This window comes from Macrotis lagotis, chromosome 1 (genome assembly GCF_037893015.1).
Source record: "Macrotis lagotis isolate mMagLag1 chromosome 1, bilby.v1.9.chrom.fasta, whole genome shotgun sequence".
Lineage (NCBI taxonomy): Eukaryota > Metazoa > Chordata > Mammalia > Peramelemorphia > Peramelidae > Macrotis > Macrotis lagotis.
Window position 1 is genome coordinate 899,453,896 of NC_133658.1, and position 12,348 is coordinate 899,466,243.

Below are 12,348 nucleotides of genomic sequence, written 5' to 3' on the forward strand. Positions count from 1 at the left end.
AAAAAAGAAGTGTTGGATGTGTTTGGACACCAAAAAGGCAATTAATTAATAGAGGTTTTTTTAAAACTCTGATATAAGGTACTGCTCACATAACTTATAGCTATTTTATTTGCCAAGGGTCCAAAAACAGGAGAAAAGTTGCTTGAGAGTGTATGCTGAAGACCTGAAAGAAGTCTGGCCCTCAGATAAATGGACTATCTGAAAATTCAACAGGGTCCAGAGTCTGGTTGGAGATGGTAGAAGCTGAACCATTTTCCAGCAGGTGATAGATACATAGGTGGCAGCTAGATGACATAGGGTAGAACGCTGGCCTTGAAGTACAGAAGACCTGACCTCAGACACTTACTAGCTGTGTGACCTTGGGCAAGTCAGTTAACCCTGATTGCCTTGCATTGGGTTATCTTCAATCATTCTGGTTCAGATGGCTTCAGAGGAGAAGATGAGGCTGGTGACTTTGAACAGTAATCCCCTTACTCAAATCCTATTCACAGGACAGGCTTCTTCCATGCTTTTCACTCCCAAGATACTTTTCCTAAAAATTGATTGATTGCAGAGCACAGTGCTTTCCTTCCTACCCTTTCCAATTCAAGACTTAAAATCAACAAATCAATACTGTCTCCAATTATTATGGTCAACTTTTAATTCCTCATGATGGCATTCCATCTACTACCACATGCCTATGCCCTGACTGTCCCCCATGCCCTCTCACCCCTACTTCTAAATTTCTCCTGGTTTCCTTCAAGAATCTTCTACAATTCCACCCCTAGCTGCTAATACTTCCCCTTTCAGATAACCTTCAAATAATCTATGTATGTCTCTTAACAAGATATGTAAAGATGGTCTCCCATTAGAGCATTCAAACCCCAATGAGGTGATTACTTTGTTTGAATGCCAAACATACATTTGCCTACAAGTAAACTACCTAAGTGAGTTTTTCAAAACTTCTCCATTTGCTGTAACTGATGGTTTCATGAATGGATAATATGGTGTTGGCTGGTGTTTTGGGGATTTTTTTTTGATGGTGTTAAATGTTAGGCCAAAATTAGCATAAGTAGCAGAGAAATTTATCTATACTTTGTTGCATCTCAGTTTCAGAGACTGCAGTGAGCACACAGTCATCTCCAAACAAAAAAAAAAAAGTCATGTGCCAATTCTCCTTCCACTTTAGTGCTGGCTTGTAGCATTTTCCCTTTTTCCTTTTTTCTTTCTTTATTTTAAAATTTTATTTATTTATTTACACATTACTAAAATAGTCTTCATGTGAACATGTAAAAAAAAATGAAGTGAGAGAAAAAGAAAATTGTACTTCAGTCTGTGTTCAGATACCATCAGTTCTGTCTCTGGGATGGATCGCATTCTTTATCAAGTCTATCAGAGAGGGGTGGCTAGGTGGCTAGGTGGCTAGGTGGCTAGGTGGCTAGGTGGCTAGGTGGCGCAGTGGATAGAGCCAGCCCTGGAGTCAGGAAGCTTCAAGCCCAAATCCTGCCCCATACATCCAACAACCACCCAGCCTGGAGGACTGGGCAGGCCACCCAACTCCATTACCTGGCAAAAACCAAAAAAGTGTTGTATCTTATTGGCCTCTCTCACAATCTTCCCTCTTCTCTTTCACCTACTCCCTCCCCTCCCATTGACCCCTTTCTCCTATCCCTTTCGTCTCCTTATTCATTTTGAGGTAGGACAGATTTCTATACCCTATTAAGTGTGTGTGTGTATTGTTTCCTTTCTGAGCCAATTCTTTGTTTTTTGGAGGTTTTTTTGTAAGGCAATGGGGTTAAGTGGCTTGCCCAAGGCCACACAGTTAGGTAATTATTAAGTGTCTGAGACTGGATTTGAACTCAGGTACTCCTGACTCCAGAGTTGGTGCTCTATCCATTGTGCCACCTAGCTACCATCTAGCTACCACCTAGCTGCCCCCTCTCTGAGCCAATTCTGATGAGAATGAAGGCTCACTCATTTCCCCTTGCCTTCCCCCCTTCCACTCCATTGCAAATGCTTTTTCTTGACTCTTTTATGTGAAATATCTTAACCCTTTCTACTTCTCATTTCCCTTTCTCCTAGTACATTCCTTTTTCACCCATTGACCCCATCTTATAATATATAATACCTTCATATTCAGCTCTCTCCCGTGCCTTATCTATATATGCTCCTTCTAACAGCTTGATCAAGCTGATGACGTGGATTTCATGATTTTCCTGCATCACTCTCATTTCTCTTCCCAATTTTTCCTCTACCTCCCTTTCTTGATTTTCAAAATCTTTTTTGAGCTCATCCATAGTGTGAGACCAATTCATATTTTTCTTCAAGGATTTGGATACAGAAAATTGGACTTTGTCATCTTCTGAGTGTGTTTTGATCCTCCATGGGACCAAAGTAATTATTCACTGTCAGGTTTTTTTTTTTCTGTTTACTCATTCCCCCCCCCCCCAACCTCTGGTTTAAAGGTGCTTCCCAAGCTATTGAGTGTTACTGGGACACCCCACAAGGACTGCTGTCCTGGTCTGTGCTCTGGTCTATGGATGAATACAAGCACTCCACTATGCCCTAGATCTGTGAGGAGGGTCCCTGTTCTTCTGTGGTAATAGGCTGACCAGGATCTGAACAGAGCACCAGAGTCCTGCCCCAGGGATAGCAGAGAGACCTTGACAGTCTCCCCTGATCTCCTTACCTTCTGTGGGCTGAGCACTCTGGAAGCAGCTGCTGGGTGGCTCCCTGTTGGGTGGCTCTGCAGGCCTACTTCCATTTCCTGGACAGGGGCTGATTTGAAGACCATGCTGGCCTGAGTTCCATGATTACTGTGGCAGAAGTTTTTTTGCTGATCTTCTAAGTAGTGCTTGGTGATCCCTGGGTCTGGAAACTGCCTTGGCTATCCTGAGGCCAGGCACCCCCAGAGACCCAGGCTACCCATGGGCTACCCCTGGAAAGTTGGAGCATGTTTGCTCTAGCACCCTGGTGGAACAGAGCCTTCCCATGGATCTTCCAAGTTACCTTGCACTGGAGAATTGATTCACTGGGGTTTTTATGTGGGTTCTTCCTCTCTAAAATTTGGTTTGAGTCATAATATTAAGGTTTTTGGAGTATTTAGGAAGAGACTTTCTGCAAATTCCTGCTTTCATGCCGTTATCTTGACTCCGCCCCAACTTGTAACATTTTCAAGTTAAATAATTTATTGTCAGTAAAGCAGTTGATCTTATTGGAGGCATCTGATGAATCTGCTGAAAATATCATGCTAAAAAGCATGGGATGGGCCGGCTAGGTGGTGCAGTGGATAAAGCACCGGGCCCTGGAGTCAGGAGTACCTGGGTTCAAATCCGTCTTAGACACTTAATAATTATCTAGCTGTGTGGCCTTGGGCAAGCCACTTAACCCTGTTTGCCTTGCAAAAAAAAAAAACCAAAACAATAAAAAGCATGGGAGCAAGCACATAACCTTATTTGCTCCATTAGTGACTGGGAAAATGAAAGAGCAATGCCCATTATCCAGAGTCTGAGAAGCATGCCATCTTGGAAATGGTGTAGAACAGTGTTGAACTCTTCTGAGTAACCAAATGTTGACATAATTTTCCACAAGTCCTCATGAATGACAGTATAAAAAGCCTTGGTCAGATCTATAAATGTTGTAAATATACTTTTTTCTTTTTCCTGAAGTTGTTGAACAGCAAACCACACTGGCTGTTCCTTGGTTCTTTCTGAAGCCACACTACCTCTAAGTTAAATAAGCATCTTCCAGGTGAAGAATCAGTCTATTAAGGAGGACTCTAGTAAGAATCCTACCAATAGGGACAAAGAAAGAGATCCCTCTGTGATTGTCACAGGGCAATCCATTTCCTCTACTTTTATAGAGATGGAGACTTGAACTTCTGAGGGCTAATCTCCTATAGCTATGTGCAACTTTGAAAATTTCAGTCCACTTGGATATCCCCACTCCCCACCCCCATGTAATTCTCAGCTGGAATAGAATAAAACACAAGGTGCCTTGCCATAAGAGGAGTCTAATGATTTTCAAGACCTCTTCAATTGGAAATTTGACTAGAGAAGGGACCTGAAGTATAAGTCAATTGATAATGATCTGTTGAGAACACTGTGATGTGTTCAACCCCTCTCTCTAGAATCCTGTCCTGATTAATCCATGTGGCTCCATCAGCACTGAGTAGTTGAGATGTTTCATAGGTCTTTGGCCCATAAATAGCCTTCAGGGCAGTACTAAAAGTACTTTGGATGGTTACTATTGGCATAAAACTAAATTTCATCTGCCTTTTTTACTGAATCAAGAATCCTGCATCGCAGGGCAGCTAGGTGGCACAGTGGATAGAGCACCATCCCTGGAGTCAGGAGTACCTGAGTTCAAATCCGGTCTTAGACACTTAATAATTACCTAGCTGTGTGGCCTTAGGCAAGCCACTTAACTCTATTTGCTTGCAAAAACCTAAAAAAAAGAATCCTGCATCTCTCTAAACCCTAACACACTTTATACTTTTGATGGAGTTAACCACTGCCTTCTTAGAAGCAGATGAATTATCCTGCTAGGAAACCTTGGAGTTCTCTTTGTTTTTTCATTTAACAGCTTCTGAATTTCTCCATCATTTTCATCAACCAGTATTATCCTTCATTTGGGGGGGGTTGGGGGGGCTTGCTTTTTGTAAGGCACAGGGGTTAAGTGACTTGCTCAGGGTCACACAGCTAGGCAATTCTTAAGTGTCTGAGGCCAATTTGAACTCTGGTCCTCCTGACTCCAGGGCTGGTACTCTATCCACTGTGTCACCTAGCTGTCCCCATCGACCAGTATTGATATTTGCAGGTGTTCTGACCCAGATAAGAAAGGCAGTATACCAAATCTCTGAAAGCTGCCCACTCCTTTTCTCCTCCTCTTTTGCCAAACTGTATTGATTCATCTTTCCCTCTAAGTTGGCAACAACCTTTTCTGCTCAGAGAAACATTCAAAATTGTTGACATTAAGTCTTTGGGTAGTCATCTTGCCTTGGGGTCTTCATTTTAGATGAGTGGAAATATTTATCTTGGAGAGGATAAGTCTATGATCAGTCTGACACTGCATCACACATTATCACCTTTGTCATTCTCACATCTTGGGTTATTTTTTAGGTTTTTGCAAGGCAGTGAGGTTAAGTGGCTTGCCCAAGGCCACACAGTTAGGTAATTATTAAGTGTCTGAGGCCAGATTTGAACTCAGGTACTCCTGACTCCAGGGCCGGTGCTCTATCCACTGTACCACCTAGCCGACTCATCATTCTCACATCTTATCTGTCTCTTCTCTTTATAAAGACATAATCTATTAAATATCCTCATTAGTTCCAAGGACGTATGCACAAAGTTTTATGGCATTTAGGTAAATGGAAGACAATGCTTGTGATGAATGAGAAGACCAAAAGACACACAAATCTTCAGTAGTAATGTGATCAATATTATTGCTGTTTCAGATTCCATTCTATCAACCAGCACCACATTCATCCATATGTGGAACCAGTGACTACAGCAAATGGAGAAGTTTTGAGTACTGTGGACAAGTTCACTGACCTTGGCAGTGCCTTTTCCAAGGAGGTTCACATTGACAATGAGATCAACACACACATTACCAGAGCTAGCTCAGTATTTGGGAGACTCCAAAAGAAAGTATGGGAGAGAAGAGTTATTAGACTGACTACCAAACTGAGGATCTACAAAGCCGTTGTGCGGACCTCACTGCTATATGCCTGTGAAACCTGGACAGTCTACCAGTGCTATGACAGTAAACGGAATCACTTCCATTTAAACTGTCTTAGGAACATTCTGAAGATCACCTGGCAGGAGAAGCTACCACACACTGAGGTCCTTTCTCCAGCTAAACTACCTAGCATTCCAACATTACTATAGAGAATGCAGCTGTGATGAACTGGACACGTTGCTGGAATGCCAGATGTACTATGCCCAAAACACTATTCTATGGAGAACTCACACAGGACAAGCACTCACAAGAGGGTCAGAAGAAGGCTTATTGGGACACCCTAAAGGCTTCTCTTAAAACTTTTGGAACTGATTGTGCAACATGAGAGACACCAATCAGCATGATGTGCCCTCATCAGTGAGGGGGCTATGCTCTATGAGAAGGGCAGAATTTAAGCAACTCAAAGGAAATGTGGCATATAAAAGTTTAGGGTACTCATCCCAGGTTTTCACATGGACTATTTGTGCCCAACCTGTGGTAGAGGATTCCAAGTTCATACTGGTCTCATGCAGTCAGATACACTGTAATTTGTCTTAGACACAGGGATGGCATTTTTTGGTCTTCAATAATGGACAAGAACCAAACCAAACCAACCAAACCTTCCAAGGACTCCCTGATAGTCTGAGCCTACTGTAGCATTAAGATTCTCAAAAATTATAAACTTGTTCTCTTTTAGCACATTAATGATGATAGTTTCCAGGTCTTCATAAAATTTTTCTTTAGCTTTATCAGATGGTGAGAACATAGGCACTGATGACGAGATGATGGTGATATGTTGGGAGCCAGGGTCTTTAATCTGCTTGACACAGTCGAGGAAAGAAGACGCAAGGTGGTCACACCACCTGATGGAACTACATTTCCTTCTGTGATATATATAGGGATTCCATGCATACCAATATTTATAGGTCTATTATTGATTGCAATACTTACTCATCCTAATAGTGGAATGACTATAAAGGAAGGATTCCAGAGAAATTTCCTGAATAAAAGAGATTGTAAACTCTGTCCAGATTTAACAGGACTGCCTCTCCCTGAGGCATACAAAAGGTTTAAACATTATGAAATCTCTGGAAAACCCAACACTGGGAATTCCAAGGAGATGTCAGAATATAGACAGGGAAAACAGATACAAGATGGGTCAGATAGAATTCCAGGGAAATTAACAGTTTTTCCCCCCTACCATACACAGGAATATATGAAAAAGATGGTGAGAGAATAGTTAGTATAGGTGACCGATATGTGAACACCAGCAGCCTTAGTTTTGTGGGAAAGAATAAAAAAGTTACAGAAACTGTGGTTTCTACCAACAAGGCCTGAAAGGAAACTTGGTTATTGTAAGAGTTAATGGATGGGTGGACAAGCATAATGACCCTCACTATAGATTGTTAAGGAAGTGTATCAAAAAACATTACTTACATAGGAAATATAAAAACTTTCCATTAAAAAACTGCTTAATTAATAACTTTAAATGAATTAACAATTATACATTGTAGTAATAAACTAGGTAACAGATAGGTTGAGGTCATCATGGTCTGAGTAGGGATAAGAAATCAATTAACTATATGATTATTAATTAAACTTGTAATCACATGATCAAACTTGTAACCATATGAACTATATGATTGATGATGAAAACTGTACACTTTTGTAACCAAGGAAATGATCTTAGCTTGCTTGCTTGATGCATACATGATTCTGAGACTCTAAAAATAAATCCAAGCAGTTGATAGTCAGTCAACCTGCTCCTGCCTTTACCCCTTTGTTGACTCAACTCATTTCACCAACTCTACCCCTCCTGTCAGGCTCCAAGGACCCCGCAGAGGCTGGACCCCTGCAGTGAAATGGCATTTTCCTGCAAATGGCAATTGAATTATAGTGAGCTTCTTTTAGACAGGCATACACGTTTTGATTGCAAAACTGACCCCAGCTTCATGGAGCTCCCCTTCACTGCAGCCACTCCAGGAAAAACTTGTATCCAATTCCAACTTGAGTATTTCTTATCACTGGTGGTTCTCAGGAAGGGAAGAGGGAGGAATGAGAGGCAAAAATCTGAATGATAAGAAGGGAAAGACATAAGTAGTTATTAATCACTGGGAAAAGTGCTGCCCTTAAAGAGCTTACAATCTAATAAGCAAAACAGCCTGCTAACATCTATATACAAATCGAGTTACCTACAGGATAAATAGGAAATAATAAACAAACTTTACATTTGATTAGTCATTGTAATATAATAAATAGTTAACAGACTTTTGTCTCATTTGATCCTCAAAACAACCTTGAGATATGAGTTCCTTTAGTGTGGCTGTTACATCTCTCTCTGAGCCTCAGGCAATAATTACAATTCACATCTCTGTCTGTTTCTAAGTTTTTCAAATTACCTTACAAACATCTTCATCATCACAGCAACCCAGAGAGTTAAATCTTATTATTCTCACTATTTTATAGGTGAGGAAATTGAGGCAGGCAGAGGTTAAGAGACTTTTTTCATTTAAACTCAAGACTTCTTGACTTCAGGCCCAGAAGTCTGTTCCAAGTTACTGCCCATGGGCTTGGAGCTAATACAAAAACAAATTCATAAATTATAAATAAAAGCAGACACTGACATACCAACTCTGTCCACAGAGGAACTCACATCTACACGTATAGATATAGACATAGATACAATAGAGACACAGAAATATAAGAACTTCAGTCAGGACTCGCATCAATAAACATACAGACACTATAGACATATAGACACTGACTTTAGGGATGGACCATTACATCAAAGATCCTAACATCAGAATGGTGATGTCATGACAAGCACATGAATTGGATTTGAGTGAGAGGGTGCTGTCCTAAGCGCCAACCTCACTTTTTCCTCCTGAACCATCTGCATCCAAATTTGAATCAGGATGACTGAAGATTGCCCTTGATGCCAGGCAATCAGGGTGAAGTGACTTGCCCAGGGTCACACAGTTAAGTGTCTGAGGCTAGATTTGAACTCAGGTCCTCCTGACTCTAGGGCTGGTATTCTACCCATTGTGTCACCTAGCTGCTCTGTTATGATACTACTACCTGTGAAATCACAACAGCAGTATGCTTAATGAGAGCATGCTGGACTTGGAGTAGGGAAGATTTTGAGTTCAAATTCTGTCTGTTGTGTGAATGTAAGAAGATAAGTTAATGTTTCTGAGACTCCATTTCTTTAGTGGTAAAATAAGATCTAGAAAACTGTCCACTTAGTTGGAGACTTAGGAAAACCAAAGGGAAATAATGATATATTTTTTAAAGTTCTTACTATACCTCAAGCCCTTAGGCTAACCCCCTAGGTATATGAATTTAAAAGCAAGATAATTCCTGCCCTCCAAGAGTTTTACTAATTGGGAAAGAGAAGACTTCTCTGGGAATCTAGAGTGGGTGTTTTAGTTAGGGAAGTTAAGAGTAGTGAATGAAGAAGTGAAAGTGTACAGGTTGATATGTCTGATTATTTTTCTGAAAAGGGGAAGATGGTAGTTGGACAGCAGATTTAAAGGGTTATTTTGTCAATTGGATTGTTACCTTCCTGAAGCTCCCAAAGCCCTAGTTTCCTATCAAATGGAGATAGCACTGGTAGCATCTATCTCTAAGGAGTTATTATTCCAAGGATCCAGATAACTAATAACTTTATAACATACCTATATGATATTTAGCTATATAAATGTAAATTGATTATTTTTACCCCAGTCAACCTAATCTAGGAGTATAAGATCCAATTCCCCAGTGCTTAAGGCCATTTGTGGCCCCTGAGGTAGGAGTATGTAGTATAGAAAAAAGTAAAATGTAGTTTAATACAACAATCCAAATATGAAGTTCCTCTTAGGGGGACACAAAAATAAGAAATCTCAGTAGTGGATAAGCTGGCTTTCTTCCAAGGTGGGATGGGAGATAATTAAATACAAAATACTAAGACAGCAAGCAGTTCAAATTGAATAAGGATTCCCAGATCACTATAAGGGCTTACAGATCCTTCTCTTTTCAAGTGACATCAAGCTGATGAACAGAACCAGAAGAACGTTGTACACCATGACAGCAATATGGGGTGATGATCAACCTTAATAGATTTGCTCATTTCATCAGTGCAATAATCAGAGGCAATTTTAGGGTAAATGCGATGTAGAATACCATCTGTATCCAAAGAAAGAATTGTAGAGTTTAAACAAAGACCAAAGACCTTTAATTAAAAAAAGTAATCTTATGAATTATGTAATTTGGCTATCTCTGATATTTTATTTTCACCTTAAGGATATGATTTTTCTCTCCACATGTTCAATTTTGATCAATGTATAGCATGGAAACAATGTAAAGACTATCAGACTGCCTTCTGTAGGGGGTGGGGGGAGGGAAGCGAGATGGGGGTGGGGATTGTAAAATTTAAAAAAATCAAAATCAAATGATATCAAGTTGGTTACATCAGTCCTAGGCATACTGCGAGCATCCTGGAAAAAATCCATAACCTAGTCATTCACACAGGAAAAAACAAGTGGATGAAAAAGGTTATTTTTCCAGATTATGACATCAAAAATCATGTTCTTCCAAGTGTTTATAAGGTCAATGCCACAAAATTTCTCCTGGTTTTCACTGGAAGGCTGATGTTTTATAAGAACATAATGGATTACATTAAATCTTTATTACTGCAAGTTTAAGCAAAACTAGGAAACCATCACAAATATTCTTGGAACCTGGAAAGTCAATCCATTGAAACAAATATCTCTCCAAAAACCAGTAAAAACAAAACAGAAAATCCATTCCAGGTACTGTTGATAACTGACTAACCCAACTAAACACCAAAATGTTGATTTAGGGATGTAGGAAGACTCCTTTGGCACAAATTTTTATTTTAGATTTTTCAAGGCAGTGGGGTTAAGTGGCTTGCCCAAGGCCACACAGATAAGTGTCTGAGGTCAGATTTGAACCCAGGTACTCCTGACTCCAAGGCCAGTGCTTTGTCCACTGCGCCAGCTAGCCACCCCAACACAAAATTTTCAAGAAAAAAATGTTTCACACACAAAGATAACTCTACAAAGTAGACAGTTAACTCCAAGATAATGAAATTTAAAAAAAAACCTATTGAAATAGACATTAATACACACTCTTGTTCCCTGTTCATTTTTGTCTTTCTGATTATGATTTTGTTATTGACGATTGTTTGATATAATGTCCTAACCCTTATAGAAAGTACCTAGATGTCAGATTTAGAACACCACTAGAAAGGTAGGTGGCACAGTGGATGGAGCCAGGAAGACCTGAGTTAAAATCCAGCCTCCAGCACTTACTAGCTATGCGATCCTGGACAAATGAATGGAAACAACATAGGTCTCTCTAAGTTCCTAATCTTTGAGGTCTGGTTTCTTCATCTCTAAGCATGGTTAATTTTACCAAATAGTTGCATCTGTTTTAAGACTATAGCTGTAGAAGCTGTATAATGGGGACTGAATTCTACAAATGATTGTGACTTTCTTATCTTGTTAAGAAGTTTGGATTAGACTTTTGGGGGGGGGTGCAAGGCAGTGGGGTTAAGTGACTTGCCCAAGGCCACACAGCTAGGTAATTTTTTTTAAATGTCTGAGGTCACATTTGAACTCTGATTCTCCTGACTCCAGGTCCGGTGCCCTATCCACTGCACCACCTAGCTGCCCTAGATTAGACTATTTTAAATTTATTTTTTATTCCTTGTCAAATTTATTATAGTGTATGCAAATAACTCTTCCAGTATTGCAAATACTTAGCTGACCCACTGATTTAAAAAATATTTTTTAATCCAAGGCCAAAGGGAGAATAGTTGAAAGTGGCTTTTTGGGAGAATATAATTGATTATGTTTATACTATTTTTGCTATTTTTTATTTTTTCTTTCTTTCTTTTTCTTTTTTTTTAAATCTATACTAAATACTTTGATAAAAGAAAAAATGCAGACTTTCTATCAATCCAACTTGGTTCAAAATCACTACTTCTATAGACTTGATAAAAATGGAAACTTTCAAGGTATACAGGCATTTTCTCATCTTGTCAGGGAAATACCAATATGATTTTTTAAGAGCTTGCAAATTCATAATCTACACCAATTCCTAATTTAGGTTTCTTATCTTCTAATTCACCTAGAAAATTAAATTCCTAAATTATTCACCACTAACATATCACAGGGTGGGGGAAAATTCTGATTCCAAAAAGTATTTTTCTTTACAAGCTGGACAGAATAGTTCATAGGTGCATTAAATTATTAATAGTCTTTAAAAGTTTACTTTTTATTGCCTTATTTGAAAGATAAAACTTTTAAACTTCCTTTAATTCTATTTAAGGATTGAGCTTTTTTTGTCATTCTCTAGAAAAGAGAGAAAATAATAGGAGTGGTACTGCTTCTGTAAAAATTTACACTAAGTTGGAGCAATCAAGTGGCTCTAGGAGCACCAGGCCTGGAGTCAGAAAGACCTGAGCTCAAATTTGACATCAGACACTTAATAATTACCTAGCTGTGTGACCTTAGGTAAGTCACTTAACCCCATTGCCTTGCAAAAACAAAAACAAAACAAGACATGTTAACCTTTAAAATTTCACTAAGTTAAATACTAGCTATCTCCTAACATATTTTGACATTTATTTTTAAAAATTCATTC